The 22,480-nt window shown below is 33.3% G+C and overlaps 1 long non-coding RNA gene across 1 annotated transcript; it reads left to right on the top strand.

The window, feature by feature from the left end:
- The first annotated feature begins 892 nt into the window (after positions 1-892).
- LOC116423694 lies at positions 893-22,228 on the top strand. Its single transcript, XR_004234201.1, has 3 exons — positions 893-961; positions 11,534-11,598; positions 22,014-22,228. It is a non-coding gene; the product is annotated as an uncharacterized LOC116423694 (long non-coding RNA).
- The last annotated feature ends 252 nt before the right edge of the window (positions 22,229-22,480 follow it).

Here is a 22,480-nt window from a genome sequence, read left to right as displayed (position 1 = left end):
TCAAATAATGAACTCTATGAAAATGCAACAATTAAAGTCTGAAGTTTGCCATGGAAATAAAATCCTGTAGCAAAGTGGTATCAGTTCTCATCAACTATTCTAATCAGAAAATCAGCAGGTGTGGAGAAAGCAGTGCATGGAAAACCCTCAGTCCATTTGGTTACTACTACTCTCATCCTCAAGAATTATCAGAAGGTTCCCCTTTTTGAATCACCTTCATTTTTCTTCCCCCCTTCCATTCCTTAGATGTCACCTAGAGAAATCCACCCCCACCTTTGATGTAAAGGAGAAACTTTTCTGAGGAGGTGCAGAGCAATTAGGAATGAGAAGCTATTAGTCATTTGTCACTGTTCCCTAACAATACAGTATAATCTCTGGTGTTATTTTCAGTCTAGCTTTAAGTGTTTCCAGAAATGGGGCTTCCTTTGCTTCCTGTTGGAGCCTTATGCAACCTATTCAGATGGTCTTGCAAATGTAGCTGTCTGCAATAGGCTGGTAAAAATGCTGCTTGGACTTAGTCTGCAATGGCCCTAATTCTGTCTGTATATGTTCTCTCCCCTTCTCTTAGCTATCCATATGGCTTTTTATTTCTCTGCATCTGACTATACAAAATAATATGATGCAAGTAAATTTCCATAAAGGACAAATGTGTGCATATATGTATATGAAAGATATAAACATACATATATAATATATAGGTCTCTTATTTTAGTTATTATTATCAATATTATTCCAAGCTAAGCTTTAGCTTGGATAGGGTTAATAGGGCTTTATTCAGGGCACCTATATCGAAAGGGCCCACATCCATTCTTGTGAGGTCTAGAACGTTCTGTTCTTCAGTCACAATGACAAGTGTTCACTGTAATCAACAATTAGGCCTGTGCATTGTAGGAAACTCTACTTTCTCCCCTACCCAACACCTCAGGACCCTTTCCCAGAGTCATCTCTCTCAAAGGCAAAGGTATTTCTCCAAATTATATGATACTCCCTCTCCCAACATTCTTGTATCCATAAGTGTACTGTTCTCGACCAATTCCTTCCTTAACATTATTTTTCTTTATTATCCTCAACATCATCCATACCTTTTCCACCCTCCAGGGGTTAGTGGGGGATGAGAAAAATACGAAAAGGGATAGGAAATAAGAGCTGGTACATTTAACAATCCTCATTGTCTCTGCTTCCATATTTTGATTTATTCTGCAATAATTCCTGTAGAATTTCACACATTTATTTCATATTAAATCAAATGATTATTGTTATAATAGCAGTCTTCTTATAATCATTCCGTCAATCAACATGTATATATTGAATGCCTGCTGTGTCCAAGGAATCATCCTAAATGCTAGAAAGTACAACAAAACATAAGCCATAAAGTTCTTTCCTGAATTCAGTTTAATCTCATTAAATATCTCTTATCTACTCTGAGTAACTTTCTCTGATGCATGTTACCCAGATGTAACACTGCCTCAAAAAGTGAAGGATCAAATCCCTATGCAAAGTGTTATTATTGGCCTTTGGGAAAGAAAAAGACATCAAACGTCAATCCACTATTAATTTTAATCAGTCTACAAGCATTTATTAAGTTCCTAATATACTTTTTGATTGATTGTATTAATACAAACCTGAAACAGTCCTAGACCTTAGGGAACTTACATTCTATTTGCAGAGGCAGTACATATTTTTGCAGGCATATATAAGATGGCTACAAAAAATGCATTAAGATAACCTTAAAGAGGAAAGTTCTAGTATCTTGAAGAACCAAAAAAACTTACTTAGTACTACAGATAGTATAGACAAATGTTTTCTGCTAAATGACGATTTTCTCAAATATCTTGGTATAGAGGTAGACCTGAATTAATGAAGTCCAGGTCAGTAGCACAAGCTTGAGTTGCATCCCACCAATTTTTAAAATACTTTTTTATTTCGTACAATTACATATAAAATAATTTTTCTTATTTTAAATTTTAAGCTCCAGATTTTCTTCTTCCCTCCCTCCTATCCCCCCTCACAGAGATATAAAAAAAATTGATATAGATTACACATGGACAGTTTTGGAAAACCTATTTCCATATTATGTTTTGAAAAAATATACAAAAAAGTATTCTTCAAACAACATGCAGATTTCATCATTTCTTTCTTTTTAGATAGTATCATTTTTCATCATAAGTCCTTTAAAAGTATTTTGGATTATTGTGTTGTTTAAAATGATTTTAAGTCATTCACAGTGTATCATCATACAATATTGTTATTCCTGTTTACATTTTTTCTCCTGGTTCTGTTCCCTACATTTGGCATCAATTCATTTGTCTTTCCAGGTCTTTCTGAAACCATTCTGTTTATGATTTTTTAAATATAGCGATATTCTGTTAAAATCATACACCACATGGAGTTGTGAACGAATCCAACCATTCTGGAGAGCAGTTTGGAACTATGCTCAAAAAGTTATCAAACTGTGCATACCCTTTGATCCAGCAGTGTTACTACTGGGTTTATATCCCAAAGAGATTTTAAAGAAGGGAAAGGGGCCTGTATGTGCATGAATGTTTGTGGCAGCCCTCTTTGTAATGGCTAGAAACTGGAAACTGAGTGGATGCCCATCAGTTGGAGAATGGAGAAGAACAATAAATTGTGATATATGAATATTATGGAATATTATTGTTCTGTAAGAAATGACCAACAGGATGATTTCAGAAAGGCCTGGAAAGACTTACACGAACTGATGCTGAGTGAAATGAGCAGAACCAGGAGATCATTATATACTTCAACAACAATACTATATGATGACCAGTTCTGATGGACCTGGCCATCCTCAGCAATGAGATCAACCAAATCATTTCCAATGGAACAGTAATGAACTGAACCAGCTACGCCCGGAGAAAGAACTCTGGGTGATGACTAAAAACCATTACATTGAATTCCCAATCCCTATATTTATGCCCACCTGCATTTTTTATTTCCTTCACAAGCTAATTGTACAATATTTCAGAGTCTGATTCTTTTTGTACAGCAAAATAACGGTTTGGTCATGTATACTTATTGTGTATCTAATTTATATTTTAATATATTTAACATCTACTGGTCATCCTGCCATCTGGGGGAGGGGATGGGGGGCAAGAGGTGAAAAATTGGAACAAGAGGTTTGGCAATTGTTAATGCTGTAAAGTTACCCATACATATAACCTGTAAATAAAAGGCTATTAAATAAAAAAAATTAAAATAAAAAAAAATCATACACCACAGATTATTCAGCCATTCTGTAATGTTCTGGTTAGCTTTCTGGAGGTCTTGAGACCAGCCTTCCTTTCAGCTGAGTAATCTCCATGAGAATAGCCAGGGATAAAGTCCAAATTCTTTATTTTCTCCTTCATAGTCTGTCTCCTTGCCTGGGACTCAGGCTAGCTTTCTGGAGGCCTTTCAGACAGGCCTTGGTCTCAATGGGGGAAGCAGGAGAACTACCACAAGACTGATGAAGATCGAATGTCTCTCTGAGTCTGAGCACTTGAGCTCCAGCCTCCAGTCCTCTGTCTTCTCCCAGTCTGTCTCTGGCTGAGTTTGTCCCAGTTTATATGCTCTATTACAATTACATCATTACAGTATACTGAGTATAAACCAATCATTATATCAGTAGGGCAATCATACCGAACTAGATAACTAATATGCTAAACTAGATAACTGCTGTCATCAATTCCACTGAGTTAACTAACACTTTGTTGTAGGAATCCTTGTTTCAAATACATTTCTTCAGAATTCTGGCCACAATTCCACAATTCATGGACATACCTTCAATGTTTAATTCTTTAACATTACAATATATTTCCTTTTTTTAAAAAAAAACAAACTTATTTGGGTCACAGATCTACCAATGATATTTTTGAATCAAAATGCATGCATGATATAACTTATGGTTATAATATTTAAATTACTGGAGAGAATCATTGAATCATTTCACAACTCTACCAACAATACATTAGTCTCAATTTTTCCATATTTTCTCAAAATTTGTCATTTTTCTTTTCTGTCACATTAGCCAATCTGATAGTTATGGGGTGGTACCTCAGAGTTGTTTTAATTTTCATGTCTCTAATCAGTCATGATGTAGAGGATTTTTTTTTTCATGAGTATATAGCTAGCTTCATTTATTCTTCTAAAATCTGCCTGTTCATATCTTTTGATTATTTGCCAATGGGATAATGACATAAATTTTGACTCAGTTTGACACTTGTAAATTTGATTCAGTTCTCTATATGTTTGAGAAATAAGGACATTATCAGAAAAAAAGTGATATATTTCTTCTAAATTATTAATACTAATCATATATTCCTCTCTACCCTATTTTACTCCTATTTATCCTTCTCTCTCTTTCTATTTTGACCTTGTGCATCCTCAAAATTGTTTTGCTTCTGACAATTACTTCTCCCCTCTATCTGCTGCATTTTCTTAACCCCTTTCCCTCCTTTTCCTCTGTAGCTTAAGACTGATTTATATAGTCAATTCAGTAGTGTTTGCTATTTCTCTTTGGGTCAATTTGAATGATAATATAGTTGAACCATTGTCTGTTACCCCCATCTTGTCCTATACTGGAAAAACTCTTTAGCACTTCTTTTACATGGGAGAATTTACCTCATTCAACATCTCTCTTCTCCCTTCTCCCAGTGCATCAATTTCTCAAACTTTAAAATCTTCTAGATATCATACCATTACATAACAATTCACACCCATGGTCTCTTGTTCATAAATACACCTTTATCTGCCCTAATTGTGATAATTAAGAGGTTCCTATTCAGAAATGTAACTTTAACTTTATTGATTCTCTTATGATTTCTTTTTCCTATTTACCTTTTAATACTTCTTTTGAGTCTTGTAATCTAAAGTAAAATTTTCTATTCAGTTCCCATCTTTTCATTGGAAATACTTGAAAGTTCTCTATTTTATTCAATATCTATTTTCCCCTGAAAGATTATAGTCAGTTTTGCTGGGTAGGTGATTTGTAGTTATAATCCAAGCTCCCATTTGTTATAAGCCAGAACTTGAAACAAGATGTTAACTCACTGGAACTGAAAGAAACAATGCTTATGTTTACACCTTTGAGAGTTCACACATTAGCTCACACATTAATTCACAAGTTTGGGAGATTTTAGGATTCGGGTTACACTTTCCACAATACCACTCTCTCAGAGGAGGAGTTAACTTTTGGGTTTACACCTTTAAGAGATCATATATAAGAAGCTCTTAGAGCTTCAGTCGAGAGACTTGAAGAGATTGAGAAGTGAGAAGTCAGTTGAGGAGACTGAAAAGCTGGAGACTGCAGTCAGGTAGAACTGGGGATTCGGAATAGGAGAGGTTGAAGCTGGCAGAAGCAGAGGCAAAGGGCTAGCAACAAGAGCTGTTGGAACCAAGGAAAGCTTACCAGGTTATTTTGGAAAAGACAATAAAGGATTGGATTTTAACTCCTGACTGCATTTGAGGTGATTATTGGTCTAAACTGAAACTAAGGCTGCCTCCAGAAAACCTCCCCAAGAAACCTGTTTCCAGGGAACATTTTTTAGAAAAGAAGAGAACACTATACGTCTTACCTTCTAGAATATAAATTTTCCAATCCTTTAATGTAGAAGCCATTAAATCTTGGATTCTCCTTGCTGTGGCTCTACTTTATTTGGATAATTTTCTGCTGTCTGTTTGCAATATTTTCTTCTTGACTTCACAGCTTTGGAATTCGACTATATCATTTTTGGAAATTTTCCTTGGGATTTCCTTCTGGAAATAATCAGTATATTCTTTCCATCTTTATTTTGCCCTCTGGTCTAAGATATCAGGGCAGTATTCCTTGATAATATTTTATAAATATGAAATCTAGGATCGTTCTTTGATCATGGCTTTTAAGAAGTCCACTAATTCTCAGATTATATGTCTTTGAATTCTTTCCTTGGTCAATTGTTTTTCTACTGAGATATTTCACTTTGTTTTTTTTTTTTTTTAATTTTCCACTCCTTTAGTTTTGTTTTATGGTTTCTTGATATCTCATGGACTCATTAGTTTCTGTACACTAAATTATAAATTTAAGAACTTATTTCCACAGTGAACTTTTGCACTTCTTTCTCCATTTGGGTAATTATGAATTTTGAAGAGTTCTCTTCATTCCATATTTATACCTCTTTTTACCTCTTCTCTTTTTTAAGGTGTTATTTACTTCAGCATCTTTTGGGCTTCCTTTACCAAATTGTTGGTTCCTTTTGTTTAGTTGTTTTTTTTTTTGATTATACATGTTTATTAACTTTTTAAAAAACAGTTCTTTATGAATCATGTTGAGAGAGAAAAATCAAAACAAAAGGAAAAAATAGGAGAGAAAAAAACGGGAAAAAAAATAAATGAATATAGCATGTGTTGATTTACATTCAATCTCCATAGTTCTCATTCTGGATGCACATGGCATTTTCTATGAAAATGAAAATGAGATTGCTTTGGACTCACTGAGAAGAATCTTGTCTTTTACACTTGATCATCATACAATCTTTTTGTTGCCGTGTACAGTGTATTTCTGGTTTTGCTTGTTTTCTTCTGCATCAGTTCATATAAATTTTTCCAGGCCTTTCTAAAATCACCTTTCTAAAATTTTTATACAGCAGTAATATTCCATTACCTTCATATATGACAATTTATTCAGCCATTCTCCAATTGATGGGCATCTACTCATTTTAACTGGTTCCTTTTTCATTATTTTCTTGCATCAGTCATTTCCCCCAAATTTTTTTCCTCTACTTCTTTTATTTGATTTTGAAATTCCTTTTTGAACTTTTCCAGAAATTCATTTGGGACCAGAGAATAATCCACATTTTTTATGCTTTGCTTATAGCAGTTTTACCATTGTTGCCTTCTTCTGAGTTTGTTTTGATCTTTTCTGTAACTATAGTAATATTATATCATCAGGTTCTTTTTGATGGTGTTTTCTCATTTTCCAATCTATTCTTGACTTTTAATTTTATGTTAAAATTGTATTATGCCCTGGAAGGAAGTGAATGCTATTCTAAGCATCTGTCTTTTGGTGTTTCTTTTTTATAGAGCTACTTCTGAAGGTCCATAAATTTTCACTTATTCCAAGATGGTAATACAAGGGGGCAGCTAGATGAATCATAAGCCTTGAAGTCAGGAGAACATGGGTTCAAATTCAGCCTCAGATACTAAAAACTTACTAGCTGTGTGACCCTGATCAAGTCACAATTCCAACTGTCTCACCAAAAAGAGAAGATGGTATGATCCATAGAGAGATGTGGTCACTGCTCTCCTAGCCTGTATTCTGGTCTGTGAACTACCACAAGCATTCTTTTTCACTATGGAACTGTAATCAGGGCCTCTGTATCCTTGTGGCTATGTGTTCTAGTATATTAGAGTTTCTCTTTGTCTCAGGACTGTCTCTCAGAACCATATATACAATAGAGTCCTGTCCTCAGGAAAGTGATCTAGGGTATTAACCATAAGAACAATGATAAGGATGGATGTACAAATGTTTAAAAAAAACTGAGAAAGAAATGATGGATCAGAAGTACAAAATAAGGCATACATCTTTTAAGAAATGATCAATATGTGGATTTATTTTTGTATGCATCTCAATTTTAAAAGAAGCATTTTTTCCAGATGGAGTGGAGATAAAGAAGGGAAGGTAATGAGAAGAAGAAGAAAGAAGAAAGAAGAAGAAGAAAAGGAAGCGGAGGAGAAGGAGAAAGGAGAGAAGATGAAGAGGAGGAGAAGGAGAGGAGGAAGAGGGGGAAGACAAGGATAAAAAGGAGGACAATAATAAGAATAACAAGAAGAGTGAGGAAATGTAGAAAAAAAAAAAAGATTAACAACAACCATTACCACAACAACAAGAAAAAGAACAAAACCAAGATCAACAGCAAGAAAAAGAAGAGCAGGAACAGCATAATTAATGATTATAATAATGACAATAACAAGAAAAATAAGAAGATTTTTGATAAAAAAAAAATCTTTAAAAAACCCCAAAAGACAATAGAAGAACATTCACAGGAAGATATCAATAACCTAGTTATTTTGGGAAATAAAGTGGAAAAAATGTTATATTCCTTGAAAAACACAAAATAGCTTAGAGATATTTGTTTATATTCTGTTGTTGTTTGGCCTTATTTTTTTTTTGAAGAAGAAGACTAATGATTTCATTTGGAATGATGTCTTGACTTGTGAATATATTGGATTTAAATGAGGCAGGGTTGTTAAAATTGCTGGCCTCACCCTTTCTTCCAGAGAGAGTCATCTAAGTTCAGTGGGAAGATAAAAGTCAAGATGATTGGAAATGGACTGAGATGTATTGGATGACCTGGACATTTTCAAAATTATACCAACTCCTGTACGATGTTTGCTTCAGCTGCCTTCATGGCATTGGGACAAATTGTTTTGTTTGTCTTACATCCTGATTTCATTTGCTGAGATAGTTTTACCAGGGTGCATGCTACAACTTCTTGGAGATACAAATGATACATGGGTTAAAGGTGGACATCAAAGTTGGGTCAGCAGCCCTGAAAAGGGCTTTGAGAAGCCCTCTCAAAACAAACTATATTCTAGATGATGATTCCTTGTATATCTCTAAAATTCTTTTTCCCCCTAGTTTTTTTTTTCTTTTCATGTGGAAAATTTATGCATCTTGCTGTCCATCAAGTTCACAATAATAACTAAAATATTGTTTAGGAACTTTGTCAGGAAAAGAAGAAAGATTTGTATGAACATAGTTTTGGTAACATGGAAGCCAGATGAAATAATAGATTGAATGTTGAGAATGAAGTCAAGAAAACCTGACTGCAAATTTGGTCTCAGATACTTCTAACTTTGGGCAAGTTACTTGAACTTTGTTTGCTTCAGTTTCCTCACATGTAAAATGGGGATCAATAATAATAGAATCTACCTTAAGGGTTGATGTGAGGATCAAGGTGTATATTTGTCAATTGCTTATCACAGTGACTGGTGCATAGCAAGGGCTTTGTTATGCTAATTTATTATTAAAGAAAGAACAAAGGAGGATACAGAAGAGGTATGTTGGAACTAGCTCATGCTGTTCTCAAAATCAGTTATTCAATTTTCAATGTGACTATTAACACTAAGAAATAGATAAACTGTAAATTTTGTTATTCTATTTGTTATTCTACTTACTTAAAAAAGTAATGTAGGAAATGTTAATTATACAAATTAATCTTTAAAGTGGGTCATACCTACATTTTCCCATAAGAGCTGATTGTTAAACATTTACCAACACACCACTAAGTCAAAGGAACCATCATATTTAGAAACCAATTTTAGATGTAGAGATACTAGCATGATATTCAATAGCCTGAAGGCTATTGAAAACTTTTTTCTAAAAACCAGGAGAGAAGCTAGAACTAAGATATGGATTTATGAATGAAGTCCATTAGAATTTTCATGAACATGCAAGATTGAATTTCATTTTTAAAACAATAAATACAGAAAGGGAAAATAGAATAGGGTATAGAACCAAATGAGCAATACTCACTTTGCAGGGTTGGTAAAAGGAAAATTATATAAAGAAGGGAATAGAACTTGTGTTTTTGAAAAGAGAACAGAAGAGTAGTAAAATCTACTTTCTTGGAATCCAAAAAAGAAAGAACCAAATGGAAAAGTATAACAGTAGAAATTTTATTTGGTATAGTTGTGTGTGTGTGTGTGTGTGTGTGTGCATTTCTTCATTTAACCTTTTAAAAAGTCTGGTGAAGCTTACGAAATCCTTTTAAAATAACATTTAAATGTATAAAATAAAATAAGATTACAGAGAAAACTAATTATATTGAAATAAGCTGATGGATCCCCAGTTAAGAGCCACTGATTTGAACAGAGTACCAAATAGTTTAAAAAGAAAAGGAAAAAAAGGTGATGCCTGGAAAAAGTTAGTGGAATTTAGAAATTGAGAAATCACCAGTGATTTTGGAATGAAAAAATGTAGGAGAAGAGTGGGAAGATTATTGCATTTTAGCATCAGAAGACATGAATCTGAATGTTAGTACTGCCATTGTGAGAGAAAAGAAATTGTTTCTTTCATTATGAGATGAAAGGAAAGAAAGAAAGAAAAGAAAAAGAAAGAAAGGAGGGAGGGAGGCAGAAAGAGAAGAAGGAAGAGAGGCAGGAAGAGAGAAAGAGAAGGAGGGAGTAAGGCAATAAGGAAGGAAGGAAGGCAGGGAGGGAGGAAGGAAGGGAAGGAAAGCGAGAGAGGGAGGTAGGAAGGAAGGAAGGAAGGAAGGAAGAAAGTGAAGGCGGAAGCAAAGGAAGAAGAAGCTCACAAAATCACTAGTCAAATTATGGAAATCTACAACTTTAATTCTCATTCATAAGAATAGTCTGTAAGTATTGAACACCTTTACTGTGCTAAACTTTTCTAAAAAAGAAGTAACTTCACCACTGGGACAAAACTTGTTAGAATGCAGAACAGCAGAATAATATAACTTGTGCCTAAAATCCTTAAGTCCATTTTTTAACCTCTACTTTTTTCTCAACAAGAAATCTATTGATTTTTGAAATTTCTTTCTGATATAGAGTTATAAAGCCTTTTTAATCCCATGTTGAATGCCACCTTAGCACATCCATTCACCGACATGCTAAAAATTTTCCATTCCACCAAGGGCTGGCAGTCTGAAATCTGCATATGACTACTTTTTTTTTCTCAACTTCAATGTACTTTTCTGTCTCTAAAATTATGTCTCATATAGGGACTTAGGAAAAGATTTTCAAAAAGATGAAGCAAATAGGGAAGGGGGAAGGCATAAATGAGATACCGGAACTGTTTTGAGTACCCGTATAATGCTAATTAAGTTGTTTTTTTTTTTTTGTGTGTGTGTGTGTGTACATGAAAATTTGTATTGATTGAGTTATACAGAATTTTTGTGCACCCTAAAAATCAGACCTAACTAGTAAGTTCCACATTATTTATTAGCAAATCCAATACTGACTTTAATTTGCAACAGAACATTTTAATATAAAATAACTCTTAATTATAAGCATAACTTAGACTAAGAGCAAAAAAGAAGCTCAAAGGTTATTTAAATCCCAGTTTCTTAAACTATGGGTCATTAGCCTGCATCTCCTCCTTGGACTGAAGAAGGTTCTGAGAGGAATGACCCAATAAAGCGAGGTCACAGGGATGAAGGTACTATCATTATGAGAAATAGCACAGGACTTGGATGATCTTCCAAGGCAAATAAGTTTTTAGATACATGAGTCAACAGTGTAGAACAGAGAGAGATGAACATCTTAGGACAAAAAATCCCATAGCTCATAAACTGTATTTCCTTGGCCCAAATGGATAGAAGGCAGAAAAGGTATTCCCTTAGATAGGGCCATGTCAAGGTACAAGGCACAAAGCACCTTTTCAATGCTTTGATCAAAATCTCTGCCCTTGTTGTAAATATGATAATATGATATGTGCATATATGTATGTATATCCATAAATGTATGGCCACACATGTATATGTGTGTGTGTGTGTGTGTGTGTGTGTGTGTATAATGCATGTGTTTGAATTTTTAGGTGACTTGAATAATATGACTCAACTAAATCAATATGGCATAGTGTATAGATACCCAGGAAGTCAGGTAAGTATATTTCTGACATATAGTGATTGTGTGATCCTAGGAAAACCATTTAAACTCTCATTGCCTCGTGTAATTTTAAACATTTAAGCAGATGCACATAAATCTACAGTGACAAAATATTACTTCCTTTCTGACAGTTTCCTATGAAAATGATCAAGAAAAGACCATCATAAGATTATAGATTTAAAATTGAAAGAAACTAACAGGCCATTTAGTTCAATCCTTTTCATTTTACAAATTAGGGAACTCAGGCTTGGCAGAGAAAGAGAGACAGAGACACATAGGGAGAGGAACACACACAGAGACAAGCAGACAGACAGACAGAGAGACACAGAGAGAGAGGGAGGGGAGAGAGAGGGGGGTATTTGGGTGAATGAAGCAGAGTGGAGCTAAGAAGAGCAATTTCTTGTCTCAAATTCAACAAAGCTGACTGACTCTGCTGTTCTATGTATCACATTTGGTTTGTAATCCAAGAATCATCATCATTGCAATGGAAAAGATTCATGCATGCTAAATGGCCAGCTGATTGACCCAGTGATAAATGAGTTATTTCTAGAAGTGATTTTTCAAATTTTTGACTTTAAGAAAAACTTCTGTTTATGGAGTTTCAAATAGTAAGCCCTTATTTTTTTCCATTCATTCATGCATTCATTCATATTATATGATTTTAGGTTACAGATTAGGCAAGACTGGAGGCAGGAGTAAGGAGAAAAAATGGGCATTTGGCATATATAGTCTGTATATATATATATATATATATATATATATATATATATATATACACACACACACACACACACACACACACAATCTCATATAAAGTCTGGATGGAAACATATATATATATGTGTGTGTGTGTGTGTGTGTGTAATAGGGACCCACACACAGAGGAAATAAAGGGTAAAGGAGATAAGAAAAGAGGGGAGGATAATATAAGGGAGAACTGATTAAGGAAGGCAGTGCTCAGAAGCAAAACAGATTTGAGGAGGGACAAGACAAAAAATGAAGGATAAACAGAAGAAAATAGCATGGAATGAACTATTCATGAATTATTACTGTTAATATAAATGGGATGAACTAACCCCTAAAGTGAAAGCAGATTGGAGAATCAATTAGAATCCAGAATCTAACAAAATGATTGTTTATAAAAATCACACTTGAAACAAAAACACAGAGAGAGTTAAAATAAAGAGCTAAAGCAAAATATATTATGCTTAATCTGGAGTTAAAAAAAAGTCAGGGATAACAATCATAAACTCAGCCAAAGTCAAAGCAAAAACAGAAAATAAATATCAGTAAAACTGCATTTTGCTAAAAGGTACCATAGACAATGACAATTTTTATTCTCTGATAAAGGACTCATTTCTCAAATATATAAAGAACTGAGTCAAATTTCTAAAAAAATTTTCAAAGAATATGAACTGAGAGTTTTCAAAAAATCAAAAATATTTATTGTCATATTAAAAAAAAATCCTTTAAATCACTATTGATGGGACAGAACCAACAAAGAAAAGTAAAGGCAGGGACACACCTGAGTTCTCCCCCAGACCACTCAAATACCTTTAAATGATGGCTTTAAACAAATTTTAAAGTATCAAAGCCACAAACAGATGGAGTGGAACAACTTTCCAATCAAAGATATCTTGGAAGTTTACCAGAAGGGATACAATCTCAGTACAGGTTACAGCCTTGGCTTTAGGAAACCAGGAAGTGACAACATTCTCCAGACCTTTCAGTTCAAAAGACCAAGGACAACTCAGCAAGAAAGGTTTGAAGTACTAGAGTGTAAGAGGAGTCCCCAGCCCAGGCTTAGACTTTGAGTGTCACTAGGGAAGCAGTAATGTTATACTACAAGCAGTCATAGTAACCACAACATTAGCAGCTTCTGGAGATTTCAGATCACAAATATATGTGTGGGGAATGGGAAGCAGCTGATCAGAGGAAGATGGCAGGACCTCTTTGCTGGCACTGTGGCAGAACTCTATTGTTTTTTCCATTCTTAGATGTAGGTAACAGTTCAAGCTCATAATAGAGGTCTCTAGAATGATCTTTTAAAACAGCTGCAAAACAAAACAAAAAATAAAGCTTGGGAAATTACACCCTTCAGTCTGGAAACAGAACCCTACTTTACCAAAGAGTTATGAGCCAAATTAATAGGCTGTAGAAAGGGGTAAACAGCAGAAAAATATTCTGACCATAGAAAGTTACTGTGTAGATAAGGAAGATCAAAATACACAATCAGAAGATGATAACAAAGTCAACATTCCTACATCCAAAGCCTCCACAAAAAAATAAGAATTAGTCTCAAGCTATGGAAAAGATTAAAAGGGATTTTGAAAATCAAGTAAGAGAGATAGAGGAAAAATTCAGAAGAGAAATGAAAGTGGTATAAAAGGAAGTGCAAAAAGCTAAAGAGGAGAAGAATGACTTAAAAAGCAAAATGGGAAAGGAGATAGAAAAGTTCACTGAGGAAAATATCCATAAAAATTAAAATTGTGCAAATGGAAGTTAATGACTTTATGAGAAATCAAGAAGAATAGAAGAAAAATAGAAAAGAGATCCAAGAGGGATAATTTTAAAGATAAATTGCTTTATCTAAAAACCAGGATAAAAAAAAAAGAGCCTGGATATCATCTTTCAAGAAATGATCAAGAAAAAGTGTCCTTATGTTCTAGAATTAGAGGGTAAAATAGAAATCGAAAGAATTCACCAATCACCTCCTGGAAGAGATATCAAGAAGAAAAGTCCCAGAAATATTATAGCCAAATTCCAAAATTCCCCACTCAAAGAGAAAATACCACGAGCATTAAAAAAAAAAAAAAAAAAACAATTGAAGAATAGTGGAGTCACAGTCAGGATAATGCAAGATTTAGCAACTTCTACATTAAAGGATCATAGGGCATGTAATATGGCATTCCAGAGAGCAATGGGGCTAGAATTACATCCAAGAATCACCTTCCATAGCAAAATGGAGTATAATCTTTCAGAGGTAAAGGCGGTAAAAAAAAAAAATTCTCAATGAAATAAAAAAACTCTAAAGCATTCGTTATGAAAAGACCAGAGCTGAATAGGAAATTTGATTTTCATATACAGGACTCAAAAAAAGCATAAGGATGTAATCAGGAAAGGAAAATCCTAAGGGACTTAAAGAAGGTTTATCTATTTACATTCCTACATGAGGAGATGATACTTTTAATTTGTAACAACGTCCTAATTAGTATGCAATTAGGAGTATATATAGATAGAGCACACAGGTGTGAACTGAATATGAAGGCATAATATCTAAAAAATAAAATAAAGAGGTGAGAGAAGAATGTTCTGGGAGAAAGGGAAAGGGAGAGATGGAATGGTTTAAACTATCTACCATAAAAGACGCCCAAAAAACACCCTTTTGTGTTGGAGGGGAGGAGTGGAAGGAGAGGACGAGTGAGTGAACCTTACTCTCATCAGAACTGGCTTAAATAAGAAATAACATACACACTCAGTACGGGTATAAAAGTTTATCTTATCCTGAAGAAACACAAGAGGAAAAGAAAACCAGAGAAGGGTGGGTAATAGAAATTAGAAGAAATAAAAGAAGATAGGAAAGGGGTTGATCAGGAGTAAAACACTTTTGAAGTGTGACAGAGTAAAAGGAAAGAGATGATAGAATAAATGTGGGAAATACAATTAGTAATAGTAATTGTGAAAAGAATTTTGAAGCAAGTTTCTCTAATGAAGGACTCATTTATCAAATATATAGGTAACTGAGTCAAATGTTGTAAAAAAAATAGTCATTCCCCAATAATAAATTTAAAAAATAATATTTATGCCTAAAGATTTATAAAACCATTCTATTATTTTTAAGAAAGGATGAGCAGATCATCAAATGATATCAGAAAAAAAAAATCTGAAAAGTCCTCCATGAACTCAAAGTGAAATGTACATAGTAATAGCAAAGTTGTGGGATTATCAGTTGTGAATGAATTTGCTATTCTTAGCAATATAATCATCCAAGACTACTCTGAAGGACTTATGATGAAAAATCATATCCATACCCAGAGGAAGAATTGATTCTGTCTGAATGCAGACTTAAGCATACTTAAAAAAAAAAAAAAAACTTTTTCTTTTTTTTTTTCTTGAGGATTTTTTTCTTTGCTGGTGGGAGATAAATGTTTTCTCTTGCAACATGATTTTAATGGAAATATTTTGCACAATTTCACATGGGCTTCTCAATATGTGTGTGTGGGGTCATCTAGGGAGGAAGGGAGAGAATCTCTAAAAATTTTTAAAACAAATGTAAAAATTATTTTACATGTAATGGGAAAATAAAAAATATTCAGTTATGAAAAATCACTATTGATTGGGGAAATGTAAATTAAAATAACTCAGGTATCATCTCCAACCTAACAGAAAAGATAATTGCTAAAGAGGGTGAAGAATAATAGGTATCCTAATAAAATTTTGTTGGAGTTAGGAATTTATCTAAACATTCTAGAGAACAATTTGGAACTATGTACAAAGAGCTATAAAATTGTGAATACACTTTGATACAATGATGCCACTAATATGTCTTACCCCAAAAGAGAACTAAGAAAAAAAGTAAAGGAAGTATATGTACAATTTTTTTGTGGTGCTGAAAAATTGGCAATTAGAGAAACCAAATTAAGTGAGATTAAAGGCTGGATTTAATAAAATCAAAAGAAACAGGAAAATATTGTACACACTAAACAACATTATGACCAGCTGTGAAAAATTTGACTACTCTGATCAATACAATGATCCAAGACAGTGGATCTATATCTAGGTTATTCATCTCCAGAGGAAGAGCACTGAATAACTGAGTATAAATTGGAGTATCATTTTTCTCTTTTCTCCTTCCTTCCTTCCTCCTTCCCTCCTTCCCTCTCTCCGTCTCTGTCTCTGTCTCTGTCTAAAAAAGAGATCAAAGAATCATAGAACTGTTGCTAGAAGGTATTTCAAAGTCAATCTAGCTTAATCTGCTCATTTTACAAATAAAGAAAATGAGGAACATGGGGTCTAAATGACTAACCAAGAGATATATATCCTGCAATTAAATATCAGGTAGGATTAGAACTCATTTCATATGAAGCCCAAATTTGTACTCTCCACTGTATAATTCTGCCAAGATGATGACTTTCAAACATCAAGATGATTTTTTGCTCCACTATAATAGAAAGTAAAAGAGGCAAAAGAATGTACATAAATATTCTGTACCCTTTCCCATATTCTTCTGGTATAAGCTCTAGTTATCTCATCTATAACTGCCATCTTAGAATCTCTATACCCTGTTACTCAATAGCTGCTGAAATTTAGAAGAAAAATTACACTTCTAAGAACCACATAAGATTTTTGTTTTCAGTGTGTGTGTAGGGAGAGCATTTACTAAAGATGTGTACTTTTGTTAAAGAGGCAAGGAGATTTTAAATTGAGGATTCACTATTAGTAACAGAAAATCATCTCAATCCAGTCAAAAATCCATTACTAAACAATTTCTAAGACTTACAAATCAAATTACAATCAAATGAGAGGAAAATATATTATTGTACTTCTTTTACCATTACTCTCATTGCAAAAGAACTGGAAATTAAGGAGGAATATCTATTGACAGTTATGTTGTCATCAAGGATAGCTAAATAAATAGGCTTATCATTGTTGTTCAGTCATTTCAGTCATGTTCAACTCTGTTTGACTTTATTTGGAGTTTTCTTGGCAAAAGATGCTGAAGTGATTTGCCATTTCCTTCTCCAGCCCATTTTATAGATGAGGAACTAAGGCAAATAAGGTTAAGTAACTTACACAGGGTTACACAGCTACTAAGTATTTGAAGTAAATTGAACTCAGGAAGATGAATCTTCGTCACTTCAGGACCAACTCTTTATTAACTGTGCCACCCAGCTGTCTGTAGCTAAAAATAGACTCATGATTCTGACTTAAAGTGGAATTTTAAAGTTGAAAGGGACTTAGAATTTTATAATTTAAAGGACATTATCTACATATAAGGGAAATGAATTTGAGGAATTTACATTTTTTTGGTAGAGACACCCAATATCCAGAATCTTGGAAAGTGTGTTTCTCAATATATTAGACATTAATTATATAAAAGAAACATAATTGTGGCAATGATTAATACTGTCTAAGGAAACTCACTTCCAGATAGATTTTGGTATATGCATTGTATGAAGGTATTGTAAAAATCTAAAGTTAGAATATCCCTTAAAAATTATGATTTTTCATATGTAATGGAGATAAATTAGAACCATTCTCAAGAAGATCAGGGGTAAAACAAGGTTACCCACTATCACCATTATTATTCAATATTGTATTAGAAATGCAAGCTTTGGCAACAAGAGAAGAAAAAGAGATTAAAGGAATTAGAGTACATAATGAGGAAACCAAATTACCACTCTTAGCAGATGATATGATGATATACTTAGAGAACCCTAGAGAATCAACTAAAAAACTTTTAGAAATAATCCACACCTTTAGCAAAATTGCAGGATACAAAATAAATGCACATAATTATCAACATTTTGATACATCACTAACAAAATCCAACAGATACAAAGAGAAATTACATTTAAAATAACTGCCGATAGTATAAAATATTTGGGAATCTATCTGCCAAAAGAAAGTCCAGAAATATATGAGCAAAACTATAAAACACTTTCCACACAAATAAAGTCAGATCTAAACAATTGGAAAAATATTAAGTACTCATGCACAGGTTGAGCAAATATACTAAAGATGACAGTGCTCCCTAAACCAATCTATTTAATGCTATACCTGTCAAACTCCCAAAAAACTATTTTACTGACCTAGAAGTATATCTGGAAGAATTCATCTGGAAGAACAAAAGGTCAAGAAAATCAAGGGAATTGATGAAAAAAAAAAAAAGCAAATGAAGATGACCTAGCTGTACCAGATCTAATACTATATTATAAAGCAACAGTAATCAGAATCATTTGGTACTGGCTAAGAAATAAAGTAGTTGATCAATGGAATAGATCAGTTTCACAGAACAAAATAGTCACTGACTATAGTTATCTAGTAATTAACAAACTCAAATATCCCAGATTTTGGGATAAGAATTCACTATTTGACAAAAACTGCTGGGAAAATTAGAAACTAGTATGGCAGAAACTAGGTATTAACCCACATATAACACCATATAGCAAGATAACATCAAAATGGGTTCATGATCTAGACATAAAGAATGATATTATAAACAAATTAGAAAAACATAAGCTCCTCTGTGGAAGAGGAAGGAATTAGTGACCAAAGAAGAACCAGAGATCATTATTGATCACAAAATAGATAATCTGATTATATTGTTAAAAAGTTTCTGTATAAACAAAACTAATATAGACAAAATTAGAAGGGAAGCAATAAACTTGGAAAACACTGATAAAAGCCTCATTTATAAAACATATAGCCAATTGACTCAGATTTATAATGCAAGCCATTCTCCAATTGATAAATGGGCAAAAGGATATGAACATACAATTTTCAGATGAAGAACTTGAAACTCTTTCTACTCACATGAAAAGGTGCTCCAAATCACTATTTATCAGAGAAGTGCAAATTAAGACAACTCTGAGATACCACTACATACCTCTCAGATTGGCTAAGATGACAGTAAAAGATAATAACAAATGTTGGAGGGGATGTGGGAAAACTAGGACACTGATACATTGTTGGTGGAACTGTGAATGGATCCAACCATTCTGGAGAGCAATTTAGAACTATGCTCAAAAAGTTATCAAACTATGCATATCCTTTGATCCAGCAGTGTTTCTATTAGGCTTATATTCCAAAGAGATCTTAAAAATGGGAAAGAGACCTACAATGTGTAAAAATGTTTGTGATAGCCCTTTTTGTAGTAGCAAGAAACTGGAAACTGAATGGATGCCTATCAATTGAAGAATGGCTGAATAAATTATGGTATATGAATATTATGGAATATTATTGTTCTGTAAGAAACTACCAGGAGGATGATTTCAAAGATGCCTGGAGAGACTTATATGAACTGATGCTAAGTGAAATGAACAGAATCATGAAATTATTATGCATGGCAACAAGAAGACGATACAATGATCAGTTCTGGTGGCTATGACTTTCTTCAACAGTGAGATGATTCAAACCAGTTCTGATTATTCAGTGATGAAGAAAGCCATGTACACCCAGAGAGAGGCCTGTGGGAACTGAATGTGGATCACAGCATAACATTTTCACTCTTTCTGTTGTTTGCTTGCATTTTGTTTTCTTTCTCACTTTTTTCCTTCTTATCTGACTTTTCTTGTGCAGCAAGATAACTGTATATAGATATAGATATAGATATTGAATTTAACATATATTTTAATATATTTAATATGTATTGGACTACCTGTCATTTAGGGGAAGGGATGGGGGCAAGGAGGGGATAATTGGAACAAAAGGTTTTGCAAGGGTCAATGATGAAAAATTACACATGCATATGTTTTATAAATAAAAAGCTTTAATAAAAATTATGATTTTATAGATGAGGAAGCCAAGGCTCAAGATAGTTAAGCAAGTTAATTACTCAGTCACATAATAAATTCATAGCAAAGTCAAGACTTGAACCCATGATGCATGATATCCTTGCAATACTTATTCTGCAACATGATCATAACACTTTTAAAATCATTTATTCAATGAAATATCAAAGTGGAGTTCCTCCAATATATTATATTTTCTTTTAACCAAAACATTTTATCTTCATAAATCATTTAATAATAAATCTTTCTATTATGACTTTTCATGACATAGAGGTAACTTTGGATTTTGACATTCCATCAGAAGACAAGTGATATAAAATTCTACAAATATTATAGATTTATCATTTCTGAGGAACAGCACTAAGTTTAAAGACCCTTGTTAATATATTGATCCCAAGGATAATGAATTTGTTTGCAAAAGCAACTCGAATAACATGTCTACTAAGTAGTAGAAAGGCTGTGATCTGTATAGTTGAAGGAAATACTCACATCATTAAATATAGTAACAGCATTTTTATAGTACTTTAAATTTTATAAAGTGCCTTTCATGTATATCTGATGTGAACCTAACAACAGCACTATCAGGTAGATGCTATCATTACCAATTGTTCAAATGAAGAAACTGATGCTGAGTGAAATTATGACTTTCCAGGGTCACACAGCCATTAATTCTTCAAGGATTTAAATTTATGTCCTTTTAACACCAAATTTACCAACCTTCAGTATATTATCTGTTAATGAAATAATGGATATTGGAAAATTGGTTGGTTTTATAGGACTGAATCATTCAGGAGGAAGGTTGGACCAATAACATCTAAAGACTTTTTTGACTCTGTCTTCCCATTATTCTATGACTGTTTTTAGTTGCATTTTACAAAATTGCTTTAAAGCGAGGCTGTGTTTTCTGTGATCTCTCTTTCAAAAATGCTATTCAAAAAACAAATCATAACTATTATATTAAATCTTATTCATTCATGCCAAAAGCGCTGATTAAACCTTATTGAGTCCAAAGAGCTGTGGTAGCAGAGAAGGATATAAAAAAGAAAATTTTTTCTAAAAGACCAAAGAATGAGAAGTGTCAGTCATGAACTTCATAGGAAATAATAAAAGTCAAAGCCTCTCAGTGGAAATCCTTCCTCTGATTCCTCCTCCCTCTGGGATCGTGGAAAGTCACTCTATTTTTCTCTAACTTTTCTTATCTGAAAATAAGGATTTTGGACCAGATGCCTTCTGGGATCCCTTGCAGCTCTTTAGCCATGATCTTTGAAATGCTTAAGTTAATAAAATGGAGATATGTTTTGACTCAAGAATTTAAGAATGTATTAGTTATTAAGTATATCTAGACTTTATGCCAGTTCAGAAAATTTTAAGAATTGCCTTTCAGAAGTATACTTTTCTTTCTCCATTATATTCCTCCCTGTTTCCCTTTGTCCCTTTTCTTCTGTCACCTCAATCATTTCCTGTTGCTCTACACAGCCAATTTTCCATCCTCTATCTTTCTGTCTATATGGGTTTAAAAATTTTTCAGAACTGTTATCATTTGCTCCTTAATTAGAAGGATAATAATAAACTTGGTAACAGTAACAGTTTAACTTGCTAGATTATGTGAAATTTGGCAAAGCACATTCCTCACAATATACTTCTTGGGTAGAAAGTACAAGTATCATTATTCCCATTTTACAGATAAGGAAACTAAGACTCAAAGAGACAAAGTTATACATTCTTGGTTGCTATTAAAAGAAAAATTCTGATTCCAGTCAGAACTCTTAAGCTTTCTCTTTTATATTGTAGGAGTCCTTCAAAATAAAAGCTGTTAATAAATAGGGACCATCTTTTATTGAGAGTTTAAAAGAAAAATATTATAAAACTAATGACTAACTTTCTTGTGTTATTTAGGTCTGAGATGACTAAAATAAAATCCTGATTATGTCATGCAATTAGGCTTAAGTGAAGAGAATCATGAAATCAACTGAAATGACATCTTCTGATACATCGGAAAAAATATGAAGCAAAGGGTAGTCTGTTTTTACCTTTGTTTTTATTTATTCATATTTATTGCTGGTATAATTTCCATGCCAACACATCATTATAATAAGTAATTCCATATAATAAAGCTCTTTCCAAATTCAGGCTTTGTGTCCTTTAGTAACTGTTTGGTTCATCTGGTTACCAAAAATGCTTTTCAATAAATAATCTTGTTGTACCTTTGCATGCCTCTTTACAAAAACAGTCATTCTCCTTAATGAGAATGCATCTTACAGCACTCTTCCTGCAGAGTTTTTTCTGATGTAAAAATGACAGAAAAGAGCTGAGTTGAATTAAATCAACAGTTAAAATGTTGGTTTTGTGATTACCTGTTTACT

This window comes from Sarcophilus harrisii, chromosome 4 (assembly GCF_902635505.1).
Source record: "Sarcophilus harrisii chromosome 4, mSarHar1.11, whole genome shotgun sequence".
In the NCBI taxonomy this organism is placed as follows: Eukaryota; Metazoa; Chordata; class Mammalia; order Dasyuromorphia; family Dasyuridae; genus Sarcophilus; species Sarcophilus harrisii.
Note: the sequence above shows the minus strand (reverse complement) of the source record. Positions and strands in the feature narration are given on the sequence as shown.